Raw genomic sequence first — 13,712 nt, 5'->3', positions numbered from 1 at the left:
ATATATAAAAACTTGTGGAAATCTTTAGATAAAATTTTTAGTTTTCCAACATTCAGGTCATTTAGTTAGTTAGCTATCTAGCTTTCCCTTTACTATTAATTTCTAGTTATAGCACACTATAGTCAAAAAATAGAGTCTTACAAAGTTGATCCTTTGAAATTTGTTAAGCTTCCTATTTGACTTATACTTGCTTGAAAATCACATATTTTAGATGTTTGTTCTGTAGCTTTTCTATTTGTTTTATCAGCTTCCAAGAGGTTTTTTGTTTCTGTTTTTGTTTTAAGTTTTAACCATCATTGTTTTACCTACATTCATTCTTAGGTCAATCAGTTGTTGCCTTTTATATTTTCAGGTCTTACTGTTAAAAGCATATATGTTCGTGATTTACTGTGTTATATCTTAAACATATAATGTCCCTTGTTGTCCCTTAAGTTATTCACCTTAAATTCTATTTGATTGGTACTGAGAGTACTTACCTATGATCTCTTTACTTTGTATATGCCTGGTATATTTTTTCCATTCTTTTATTGTCAATCCTTCTGTAGCCTTGTTTTTAGATCCTTATATTATTTAGATCTCAGTTCTAAAAACAGGTCTTTTGATTGGTGACACTTAGCCATGTATCTGGATTATAAATACTATTCCATTAACATGTGCTATCTTACATGGTGCCATGTCCCATGCTTTCCTTTTGTTTATTTATTTCCTTTCCTTGGTTTCCTCTAAATAGTTTACATTCTGTTGGTTTCAATGTCATAATCCTATAGGTATTGTTGTGGTGGCTGCTCCAACTTCTTAACCAGTACTTATACCCATTTTTCCTAACACTATCTAACACTAGTAAGTGTCTCTGTCTTCCCCTGAATAAGAACCTGTGCCTTCTCCTCTTCTTCTGATCTCTCCACACACTAATTCCAAAATGTCTAATGAATTTCATGTTTACACATGACTTATAAAATTGTTCTTGTTCCTTTCTACTATATACATCTCAAGGTTGTCATTTCTACAAAGTCTGGCCTTAAGTGAAGCAACTCTAACATATCTAGTTATTACCTCGTCATTTCTCTCCTTCCTGGAATTATGCCTATGATAAATGCACATTTTCCATGGTCAAATCCAACTTTAGCCCAGCTACCCTATACCCCTGAGCCCTCCAAGGGAAGTGTATACAAAAGAATGCAAAGTAATAATTTCTGAATACTTTGAGTTCCTTCTTCTTAAGCAACTCAGACCTAATTAGGCAAAGCCAAAGTAGATTGTTTGTTCTTTCTATTACCTCTGCCTAACTTGGTCCTTCATCTTACCACAGAGGGGCAAGAAAGGTCCAAAAAGGGACATGCCGGCCATCCCAGGACATAGATTGCAGAGATAATCAGACACCAATAAGAGTATAAAGCAGGCATGGCCTGGAAGGCAGCAGCCCTTGGCCCTGAGAGATGACCCCAAAGAGGGTCAACTTGCAATTCCACATACCTGGAAAAGTAGAAAGACAAAGTGGGACCAAGCCCACCCTGGTATACTCCAGGCACATGACCTGACCAGGCATAGCTTCCTATCTCAAAGGTTGAAGTATTTAAAGGTATAGCTCAAAAACTGTGTATCAGCCACCAACTATTAATGGAAAGACACTGTTCCTGTCCCCAGAGGGATCACAGACAATTGGAGAAGATAGATGTATAGAAGATCATGAGATGTATAGCATAATGAAAAATTTTGCAAAACTCACCAATTCCCAAGAACAGTCCCTGGGACTTACCATCCCAGGAGGGCAAGAGCTATTGGGCAGGCAAGAAAGGAAAAGTACTTTCTTTTCTGGACTGATTCCCTAGCATGCAAAGCATTCCAAAGGCCTTCCTTCCTGCCCCCAAATTGTCTCTTTCACTTTTTACTAATGCTCAAAATTTCTTTCAGTGCAGACAAAGCCTGTCTTTCTGCAATTAGAGAAAACAAGCTTAAAATAGAAGTGCTGTGGGATGGTTAGCAGAGGGGAAATTAGGGCGAACCCATGTGTGAATGACTAACATCACATCATCGCCAGTTTTGATAGGGGACAGAGTTTAGTCATTCATAAGGCTTAAGATCCTGGAGGCCCCAAGAATCCCCACTAAAAGAAAACTGGAACACCAAAGAATGTGCAGACATGTGTCACGATGCTGTTTGGTGCGTGCTTCTGTTGATTTCTATGTTTGGAAAAAAACAATAGAACCGGAAGAGATATTGCCCATCACCTCTCCTCAAGTCACCCCAGAAGGGACCCTACCTTGGAATCTCAATCCATAGCATCTGGGATTGTAAATTCATATTCTGAATCCCACGAATCATAAATACCTCTCACCTAGCTCTTCATTCCCAACCTCTGCCAGAATGTTTCACGTTCCAATTCCTTCCTTAGTCGACTAATTTGTTCATGTTAACTGATTCGTAGAATGGCCCTTAAAATTCCTGCAAGGTGTCTCCAAGGACAATGACCATCTCTTGTGTCTTCCCATGCCTGCAATTATCTGATAATTCCTCCATCACATTAACTTTGTCTACAACCACTATTTTGGCTCCCCTCATTTGTCCCTTTCTACAAACAATTAGATCTCCACGTGGATAGACAGTTGGGCTAGAGGGTCCTTTGGGCAGGAGGGCTGAATATGATGCCTTTTATGCGCCTTCAGAGCTCCAGCCTGGTTTAATAATCCCCAAGCACCACTTTGTGTGCGGCAAGGTATAAATATATGCTAATAGGAGGTCTGGCTCCTTGTCACAACACATTGCAGGCTGCATTCGTGCAAGATAAAATAAAAAGATTAGATGCAATCTTGAAGTCAATCAGAAAGCAAGAGGAAACCAAAAAAACGGAGCTCAGATTGTCAACAAGGAGAAGCAGAAAAATGACTTGAATCGAATTGCAGTTTATCTCGTTAAGCGTTAAAGGAAACCAATTTCTCTCAGAAATTGGAAGGCAATTTAAACATTTCTACAGTTTTACTAAAGTTTGAAAATTTCCAGTGAAAGAATAAGGTTTTCTTTATTTCTGCATATCTGACATTTTCCCTGTACTTTCAGGAACTAGAAGGGCCTAGATAAGAGGGTATTTAAAGAAAGGAGAGCACAGTTATCAGGAAGTAAGAGAAGAATCTATTAAAGAAATACTTGATTTCTTCAGCCCTTTCAGATTTCATGCCAAAAGACTTAAGGAAGCTAAAACTGTGCAGGAAAAGGCCAACTACAAAATCTGGTCTGGCGTTGGTTAAATCACTAGGCCGGATTCATTGACAAACAGAAAAGTCACATTCAACTTATGAAGGTCAAATACATTATACCAGTCTCAAAGCCCAGCTACATTCTATTAAAGTGGATGATGTCACAAGCCAAAGGCACTGTTCACAATGAATTTAAAGTCTTATTTGATAAGCTCACTTCCCCATTCCTAGCAACATGAACATTTTGACAGTGACCTCTGTTTCACATTTTGGTTCTTACAGCTCCCTTCCATGCTGAAAAGTATAATTCTCCCTAACCATTGTATTCAATAGAAATCACTTAACCAGGTATGGTGGCACACTCCTGTAATCCAAGAGACTAGCGAGACCATGTCTCAAAATAAAAATAAAAAGGACTGGGGATATAAGCCAGAGGTAAATTGCCCCTGGGCTCAATCCCCAGTAACAAAAAAAACAAAACAAAACAAAAAAAACTCACTAATTAAACCTCTATCTTCAGAGTTAAGACCAAACCTTTCCAACCCTATGGTCCATCTGGCAGTGATTTGCCAAACACAAGAAGACTTCTCCTCCCATGACATCCTGGGCAATGAGGTCTCAATGTTGCCAGAAATATCAGGGTTTAAATGACACATATTCATTCATGCAGTCTGTTAGTGGAAGAGGATCAACCAGAGTGACTAAAAGGGGCTCTCATACTTTATTCAGTTTACATTTATATTGTTCATCATCTTTTACACTGGAAAAAGTCAAGCATTCTTCTGTGATTTTAGAAAAAGTACTTTAAGGTATTTTGAGATACACAACCTAAAACTTTAGATTCATGCCTCTGAAAAACCACCAACTCCAATCCCTTAGGTGAACTTCATGGGCACTGATATGTATATGGTATGAACTGGACAAAGCTCAGAATGTAATATGCTAGACTAGTAGCTTTTGTCTTTCCTCATTGTTGTCACCACTCACTCATTCAGCTTGTGAACAGTTACTGAGCACTTACCACCTCACAGACTAACAAAGAAGTAAGATGTAAAGCTAAAATTTTCCTTGCAGAAGAGAAACAACAGTAAACAGCAGCTAGGATGGCCATTTGTTTTCCATTATTATGAGACAAAATCTCAGACAAGATTCATCAGAGAGAATATTCAGAAATAAAAAAGTATCTTTCCTGGTCTCTCTCACTTCTACTGACAACTTTTCCTTTTCAATAACTTGTTATGTGCCAGGAGCAAACAATATGAAATCCATTCCTAATGAGCAATAATTATAGCTTTAAGAAGCTGTACAATCAGTGTTCAGTGATTTCATTATTAGATAGCACCATAAATTATGCTAATGCTGATAACAGTTCTGGATGAGAGAGGTCCAGATCCGGGAGATTGCACTGAAATTATTTACATCCTCTATTTCTGAAACAATAGACCTGGCAATTTGAAAATCAGATGATCCGATTTATTCTGGCAGGACACACATGTTGCGTCAACCATAAAATTAAATAGGCTCCTATTTTTTCTTTTTAAAGTTTTTCTTCTATTACCTTGCATCTTACAAATCTCCTCTGAGATATTTCTAATTATTGTAATCTTGTTTCTAAAATTACCCAGTGATAGTAGCTGATGATGTCATATAATGAGGTTGGCTTCCGCCCACCCATGTCTTTATAAAAGCTAAACTTAAAAATGCAATGCCTAAAAAGTCACAATTGCCTGTCAGGATGCAGAAAGCGGGCAGCAAGCTATGATGCTAGGGAATTATTGCCTCTTTGTTTTAAATCCCAAGCTTTTAAGTGTTAGCTATGAACACAGTATCCCCAGATGGATGTTGAGAGCTGGCCTAAGTCTCCCAACTCTATCCTCCTACATCCTCCTATATTTGACCTTTCCCTTGGAATTTTTACACTTCAGTTAATAGCAACAAAATCTGCCTTTTTTTTTTTTTTTTTTTGAGTTCTAATTACACGCCTGACCCTGTGCAAAGGGGTTTGTATAGATGATGTCATTCAAATCTCATAAAAACCCTATGCAATGACTCTATGATTGTTATTCTGTAGATGACGAATAAAAGACCCAGCAGGAAAGGAAAAAAGAAAAAGAAAAAGAAAAAAAAAAAAGGCTGGGGCAGAAGGGAGGCAAAAGCTAATTTGTCAGAGAATACACAGTTGGTAAGTAGAAAGCCAGGATTCAAACCCAGGGAAACCTGAGACTGTTGCCCTTGGCAGAAATTGTGTGGAATCCAACACAAATCTGACTCTAAATACAGTTTTTCCTGAAGCCTCCTAAATGGCAGCAAAGGGGGAAGTTGTAGCATATAACATCTAGAAACACATCTTCAGAGTTCTCATTAAGGTTTTCCAAAGATGTGGAACAAATGAAGCACTTCACACTGCAAAGGATACCAATTGGTGCAACCACTTTGGAAAACTATTTGGCAGTTCCAACTAAAGCTAAATATACACATATATCTTATGACCCAGCAAGTGCATTTCTAGATATGTACCAAACAAAAATGATGCATGCAGTCATGCTCACAGCAACATTGTTCAAAATTGTCCCCAAGACAGAAACAACCCAAATGGCCATTAATGTGGACAATGGGCATGTCTGTGGACAAATTAATTGGGACATATTTACCCAATGGAATACTCTACAAGAATAAAAATAATAGATTAATGACACATCCAAAAACATGTATAGATCTGACAGACATAATGCCAAGTGAAAGAACTTAGCAACACATACTACATGATTCCACAGCTATATAGTTTAAAAACATATCAAACTACTCTATCTATGAGGCTAGAATCAGAATAATGATTACCCTTGGGGTATGAGGGAATACTCAGGGATAATGAAAATCTTCTATATCTTGATGTGGGTAGTAGTTACACCAGTGCATTCAAACGTAAAAATGCATTGAGCTGTGTTATGATTTGAATGTGAGGTGTCCCCCAAGGGCTCATGTGTGAGACAATGCAAGGTTTAGAGGTGAAATGATTAGGTTATGAGAGCCTTAACCTAATCAGTGAATTAATCCCCTGAATTAACTGAGTGATAACTATAGGTAGGTGAGGTGGGTCCCTGGGGGCATGCTTTGGGGTATATATTTGTCCTTTGTTTTTAAAAATCTTTCTCTTTTTAAAAAATTGTTCTTTTTAGATATACATGACAGTATAGTATATTTTGACATATTATACATACATGGAGTATATTTTGTCATATTTTGTGTGTTTGTGTCTCTCTCTCTCTCTCTCTCTCTCTCTCTCTCTCTCTCTCTCTCTCTCCCCCTCTCTCCCTCTCTCTCTCTCCCCTTCCTGCTGCTTTCTTCCACCATGATGTTCTGCCTCACCTCAAGCCCCAGGGAATGGAGACTGAGACCTCTGAAACTGTGAGCCCCAAAATAAACTCTTTCTCCTTAAAATTGTTCTTGTCAGGCCTTTAGTCACAACATCAAAATAGTTGGCTAAAACAGCTTACCCCTAACATTTGTGTACTTTATATGAGTTATATCTCAATTTTTTAAATATTTTTTTAGTTGTAGTTGGATACAATATCTTTATTTTGTTTATTTATTTTTATGTGGTGCTGAGGATCGAACCCAGGGCCTTGCACATGCTAGGTAAGCACACTACCACTAAGCTACAACCCCAGCCCCTATATCTCAATTTTTAAAAATAAATGAACATCTTATTGGATCTCTTTGTCCTCCCAAATCCCAGTCACCATTACGTTGGTCCCCCAAATTCTTTTCTATTTCATCAAACTTCAGCTCCCCCTCTCCTTTCTCCCTCCACATACTCTCTACATTTAGTCTTTTCTATCCCACTGGTGCCTTTATGTCCTTTCCTAAATAAGTCAGTTTAGCTCCCTCAGGCACCTTCTTTTTCTCCTCTCTACCTCATTAGTATAATCAGCAAAATGAACATCCCAGCAGTCAAACAGACCAAACAACTCTCTTTAGAAGAACATTAGTGCACTTACACAGAGGGATCATAGCTATTTGTTTTGTTTTTAAATTATTTTTTAGTTAAAAGGACACAATACCTTTAGTTTAAAGGACACAATACCTTTACTTTATTCATTTCTACGTGGTGCTGAGGATCGAACCCAGGGCCTCACACATGCTAGGCAAGCGCTTTACGGCTGAGCCACAACTCCAGCCCCCATAGTTATTTGTTTCTATACCCTCTAAGAGAGGATGAGCTTCCTGAGGGTGGGGGCTACATATCCCAGATGACTGGTAAATGCCGAGTTGTATTCAATGAGCGCTTATTCTACACTTAAAGTTATGAAGCCTCCGTGTTCTCTAAGTTCTCATCACCCATTCCAGAGATGCCTGTAATGGACTATTGATTAAGGTAATAAACAAGGTTACTTGGAGATGAGATTAAAAAAAAAATCCTAGCTTTTAGAAGCATTTGCCTGGAAATTACAAGAAAAATGCAAGATGGCTTTAGTTATCTCAGGTCATGTTTATTACTTTTTTTCTTGAACTTATTGTCTTCTACCAAACAGGCATAACCAGGCAATTCCATGGTCAAGAGGGAATAGAACAATAATTCCTTTGGAATATATATGGGGGAAAAGATAAGATGCTTAAACAAACTATTAAATTGTCTAACCCCTGAAAATGTAAAAACAAGCCAGGAAAACCATAGTGGCATCCATTTTCTTGGTTTTGAACTCAGCAGAGCCTAGAAAGGTAATCAGTTCTAAGCTTGGGTAGGGGCTTAGATGTGAGCACCTCATAGGAAAAGCCTTATCTTTTGAATATGGAATACACCAGCTATCAATCACCAAAGAACCTCAAAGTTAAAAATCAGGAGGGCAAGGGAACAAAACAAAGATGAAAGGACGAGTTCAGCCTATTACTTATCAAGGAAGGGTGGCTTGGAAGTCCATTTTAAAAGTCTGTGCCAGACCAGACTGGAGAAAAAATCTTTTGTTCAAAGACCTCACCCATAAAGAAATGAATGAAATAAAAAGTTTGAGGTTCATGTAAGGGTCCTCAGCTATTACACCACAGGTGTCAAAAGCCTATTTGAAGTATAATCCATTTTTCCATGTATTGATATATTATGGTGTTTATACAACATTCTCTCTCTCTCTCTCTCTCTCTCTCACACACACACACACACACACACACACATTTCCATGTTTAGAAAGAGAATGTACCATTCCTTCCTTCCCAGTCCTCCCGGATAGCCACCTCAGTTGGATGACTTTTGTATAAATACAGAAGTTAGCTGCTAAGAAAGGCACCTTCACTTCTTAGAAAAGTATTCCTGTGTTTATCTTCTGGTAGGCCTGTGCTTGCTAGACATAAACCATTCCTCATCAGCAACAAGTAGAGGTTTATTTTTGTCATTCATAAAATAAACCAGGTCCCGGCCAAAGGAAATGACTCTTGGAGGCAGCCCCGTCATAGAAGTGCTGTAGAAGTTACAAATGGCTCTGTGGCCCAGGCCATAAACAGTCTTTAAAAAGGCTGGTGCTGAGCTGTTGATATTAAAAATCACCTCATTAATTATGTTTGTAAACAATGCAGCTGTCTGTGCTTGCAAGCTGGCTTCCTCAGCATAATAATATTTGTAACAATAATAACCATCATTTCAAGCATAGCAATAAATAGTCGATCCAAGAACCTCAAGTGAAATCACATCTGGGAGCTGCCACCTGGTCATTCAAAATACTTCCTCAGAAGGTAGGAAGGTTGTTGCTTGTTTTCTACTCACAAGGCACTTTATCAGCATCGAGTACTCTACTAGAATATTCTCCATCTCATTATTTGAAAAGGACAGGTCAATAGCTAGGATGAGAAGAGTAACAAATCCAAGAGGAAAGCTAAGAGACAAAAGAAGTGGAGGAGTTGACCAGAAAATGGTGTCATGTGTCAGAGGGCATCATGGGAAAAAGACCAATCCTCTTGTGAAGGATGAGTGAGGTTAGGATGGCACCTCAGGATATAGGTTAACCAGCCATACCTTCTTGGTACTTGTTCAGTTATACTTTCATCCTACAAAAATACATCAAATACCTACTATGTGCCAGGTGTGCACAGAGGTGCTGGAGAAAATTCACAGGCAGATATCCATTTTAGATGCCTGTTGGTGATGTCATTGAGACATACCTGAAGGGTTACATAATTTATAATCTAAGTGGCTTGGTATTTATTTTCTTTTAAGTCCTATCTTCATAGAATATACTTCTCAAGTCAGCCCAGCTGTTAATAACTCTTAATATTGATAAAAGCAAGAAGAAAATATGTTTTTGTGTAACACAGGTAAGCTAGAATTACTAGACCTCTTTCCACATGAGAGGACAACACCTTCATACCTCATTTCTGCCTCCTCCACATGTAAATTTTAATTCTAAACTTCACCGGAGAGAGATAAATGTGGTATCCAATTCCAAAGCATTACCCATTTTCTCTGTCTCTGTCCCTCTCTTTCCTCTCTCACTCTGTGTATATATTAATTTTATAGATCTTTTTATTGTCTGAACTACACTGGTTGCGTGAGAAGCAGAACAATAGGCCAAGAAGTTCCATTTCACACATGCCATCCTTATAATTCAAATAGGACAATAAAAAGAGAGAGAGAAAGAGAGATCTATAAACTGGTGATAAATCAGTGTCCTAAACCAAATTAACCATCGAAATAGATTATCATAAAAATAACGCCATGAAAAATATTCTTCACCTTCCTGGTTCAGCTGCCTATAATGGAGAGAGGGAGGGAGGCTGTGTGTGTGTGTGTGTGTGTGTGTGTACGTGCCACACACATATCTGCAGGCCTATACACAGGCCAGGCATGTGCACGCATGTGCACACACACATTCTCATAAAGAGACATAGGCTACTTGCTCCTCCAATAGCAGGAGAGGGCAAAGAAACCACAGGACAGATCATTAGCATTTCCCAGTTCCTAATGCTCACCTTTCACTCAGTATGATAAATAATAATAACCATGTGCCAAGCATTATGTTGGAAACTGAATATACAAAATGAGCTAAAGTGGACATAATCTTTGTCCTTATAAAACTTCGAGTCAGAGCAGAACAGGTAGACATGAATCAAATAACTGCACAGAAAGATTTTGTAACTATAAATCCTGATAGATACCACTAAGAAAAGGCATTTATCTGCTATAAGAGCAATGAACAAGGAACCCAACCTAATCTGAGGTCAGGAACACACTGGTCTTTGAGTCAAAGAACCAGTAGAGGGTAGAGAGATAAAAGTGACCCACAAGTGAGCAACATCCCACATCAATAGGAAGAAAAAAAAATAACATAATTCTTTTGCTGGAGAAGGTTGAGAAAGGATAGATGAGGAAATGTGATTGGGACCACAGACAACGAGAAGAAGGGGAACGTTCCAGACAGAAAGAACCAAAGATGAGTTGGGCAGGAGAGATGGTACATCCGAGATCGGGAAGAAAGTCACAAAAGGAAAAGAGCAAGGGGAGAGTCATGCCAGATGAGACAGAATCCAGGTCAAGCAGAATATGAATATGGGACACGATGATGGTAGGAGACATTAGCTTTTCCTCTTTCAAAAATTCACTTTGTTTCCATGCAGGGAACTAGTTGACTTGAGGGAAGGAAGATGTTAGGAAGACATTATCAGTTCTCTTACCAGACCTCCACAAAAATCTAGGCAAGAGATTGGCCCAGAAATCTAACACTAATTAGCTGTGTGACCTTGGATAATTTGCTTCACCCCTTTAAGCCTCAAATTCCCCACCTGTAAAATGGCAATAATAATGGTTTTAGTGGGGATTAAATGAGATCATGCCTGTAGAGCACCCAGCCCACTGTAAGCCTTCAATAAATGTTAGCTATTGGTGGTGCTAGAGATGGAGAGAAATAGACAGATTAGAGAGATATAAATAGTCCACCAGCAAGAAATAGCCCTACCTAATTCATCACTGGGACAAGTAAGACACATTTTCTTTGATAGGAGACAGGTCAGAGAGGAATAAATGGGGAAAAGCAATTGGTGCCAATCTGAGAAGTTTCCCAAATTTGAAGCAATTCTTGTTCCTTATTATAAGCACTACCAGTAATATTTAAGCTGTGAAAGGTATCTGAGACTATTTAGAAAAGTAATTACTAAAAATGTTCAAGTAATATCTCCAATAAGCTTCACCCAGCAGGAACAAAAATGTTACAGAAAAGTAAATAATTTTCCCAAGGTCATGGGGTTATTAATGGCTGAAGCCAGGCATGGAACCTGGGTTGAACTCCAAGTTGATACCTGCTCCAGAAGGGGGCCCAGTCTCCTGAGTCCAAACACAATCCCTTCCTTCTAGAAGCTTCCAGACCAGTCAGAAAAACAAACGGCAACTCCCAAGAAATAAGGTACAATTGAAGTCCAATTCTGTAGTTTACATTGAATATTACAGTGACACTATAAATTGTCTCCATGTTTGGTAAACAGCATCAAACTAATTTTATAGCACTATAAAATAGTTCTTGCCCTTGAACCTAATAGCATCCCTTTGAGGGCATTATCAAAAACCATACAGGGAGTTAAATAAACAAAAGCAGTATTATTTGTCAATTGCCAAAGGCAATTGTTATTTACTTTTAAAGCAAGTTGGATGATAGGCTATTTGCATATCTGAAACTTCTAAGGCAGTAAGAAAAAAAAAAATTATCCTCTGTATTAACCACAGACTCAAGGTCTGAGAGCCTTCCTTAATTAAATCAAACTGCTTTGCCACAGCTTTAGGTAAAACCTACTTGTGGGAAGCTTAAAGTAATTGATCCTGAAATTAAGCACTCTTTCCAAATCTGGGCATAGGACTTTTGGTGTTCCTCCAACAAAAAAACTCACAGAAACCAGAACTGGTTTCCCCCAGCTGATCCTTAAGGGCATCCCCTTTAAACTTGCCAGCCTCCTCCAATAGGAGATAAAATCATGCAGGGGTATGGATTAGCTATCATGTCATTATAGCAGCCACAGCCATCTGTTACAGGTAAATTGCTAGGCAATGTAATAACAATGCAGTTTATTTACTGTGCAGGGTGCTTATCTACAGAAATGTTCCCGACAAACAAAGAAAGGCACAGCTAAACACCTTCTCTTTAGAATTACAGACTGAAGCTATGCCAGCATCTTCAGAGAATAAAAATGCTAAATAATCCCTGTATAAACAGAGTCCCTAAAAACACAAAGCATTTCCTAACAGAGGAAGCAGAAAAAGGCAACCAGTGTCTGAATGTCTACAAGGTCTTTCTCAGGTTCCCATCCTTATCAACTAAATCACATCCCAAGAAGAGGAGGACCCAAAGAATGATCAGGCTAAATCCAGACTCAGAGTTTGCATTATTATTAAATGAGGAGGAAGAAGAGGGAATCTGCTGATCATCTACCCCTCACCTTTCAACATCATTTCTTTTAATTCTTGAAGTGACCCTATAAGGTAAGTCCTACTGTTACCCTCATTCAACAAAAAGGTTCACAGGAAAGAACCTTTGCTCTAAACTCTTTTGACTGGAAGTTCAAAATCAGGTCTTCCTCAGTCCAAAACCAGAGCTATCAACCTGTACACTAGACTGTTCTCAAGAACTTGACCGCCTTGACTGGGTTTGGACTGAGCATACAGGACTCCTGTCCTCCTTTCCCTGTCATTGGTGCCCTGACGCCCATGTGCATCCCGGGGGCTCACGCTTTGTGCTCTGCACTGAAGGCCAGGAATATAAAGGGCACTGTTTTACTGAAAACCTAGTAGATGCCTCTAACACGCAGCTTCCCATGAATAGAATAAATGAATTACTGAATGAAGGAATGAAGAAATCCAATTAAGGAGTCCAGGATGCCACCTGAAGAGACACGACTGGAATGTGATTGTTCTAAAAGAAAGCTATAACTTAATCAATAAGATTAACATATCTGAAGAAAGAATGTGTCCAAAGAAGAAAGGCAGTCTGCCCAGAGTTCAGAAAAATGGAGCACTATTGAATTTGGCAGTGTTTATCCAATTGTGCCCAAGGGAGAGAGGGAGTGTATTTGGTGATCAATAGCAAGATGTTCCAAGATTGTTTAGTTCATGTCAGTAGTCTTGGTAAGCCTACTGTGTGCTGTGCTGTGTAACAGGCACTGTGCTAAACACACACACACACCACAGAGTTCCTACAGTGAGGAAACTGCAATGATAGTGGCAATAAAACAGCATATAGACAGTTCTTAAATGCTCAGCTTCAAAAGAGGTATGTGAAGGGTATTCATAGAGTATAGACAAAAGAGACTTAGTCCAAGTTGAGGAAGCCTTCATTAAATGACCTTTGAAGCTGTGTTTCAACAAATGAACAGGTGTTGTATAAGCCATTAAACACACACACACACACACAAATGGTAGGCAGGAGAACCAGAAGTTGTTTACATCACAACAGGATGGAGATAAAAGTTTTAGTCAAGGAACAGAAGATGACGTATGCTAAGTACCTGACATTTGTCCTCAGGGATGCAAGGACCCACTGAAAAATGTTAGTTGAA

General features: G+C 38.8%; 1 long non-coding RNA gene across 1 annotated transcript in view; it reads right to left on the bottom strand.

Annotated features, from left to right (window-relative positions):
* Positions 1–13,712, bottom strand: part of LOC125615252 — a 94,075-nt gene that overhangs the window by 51,286 nt on the left and 29,077 nt on the right. The window lies entirely within an intron of this gene.

The sequence above is a fragment of the Marmota marmota genome, unplaced genomic scaffold, assembly GCF_001458135.2.
Source record: "Marmota marmota marmota unplaced genomic scaffold, marMar, whole genome shotgun sequence".
NCBI classification, from domain to species: Eukaryota; Metazoa; Chordata; class Mammalia; order Rodentia; family Sciuridae; genus Marmota; species Marmota marmota.
Note: the sequence above shows the minus strand (reverse complement) of the source record. Positions and strands in the feature narration are given on the sequence as shown.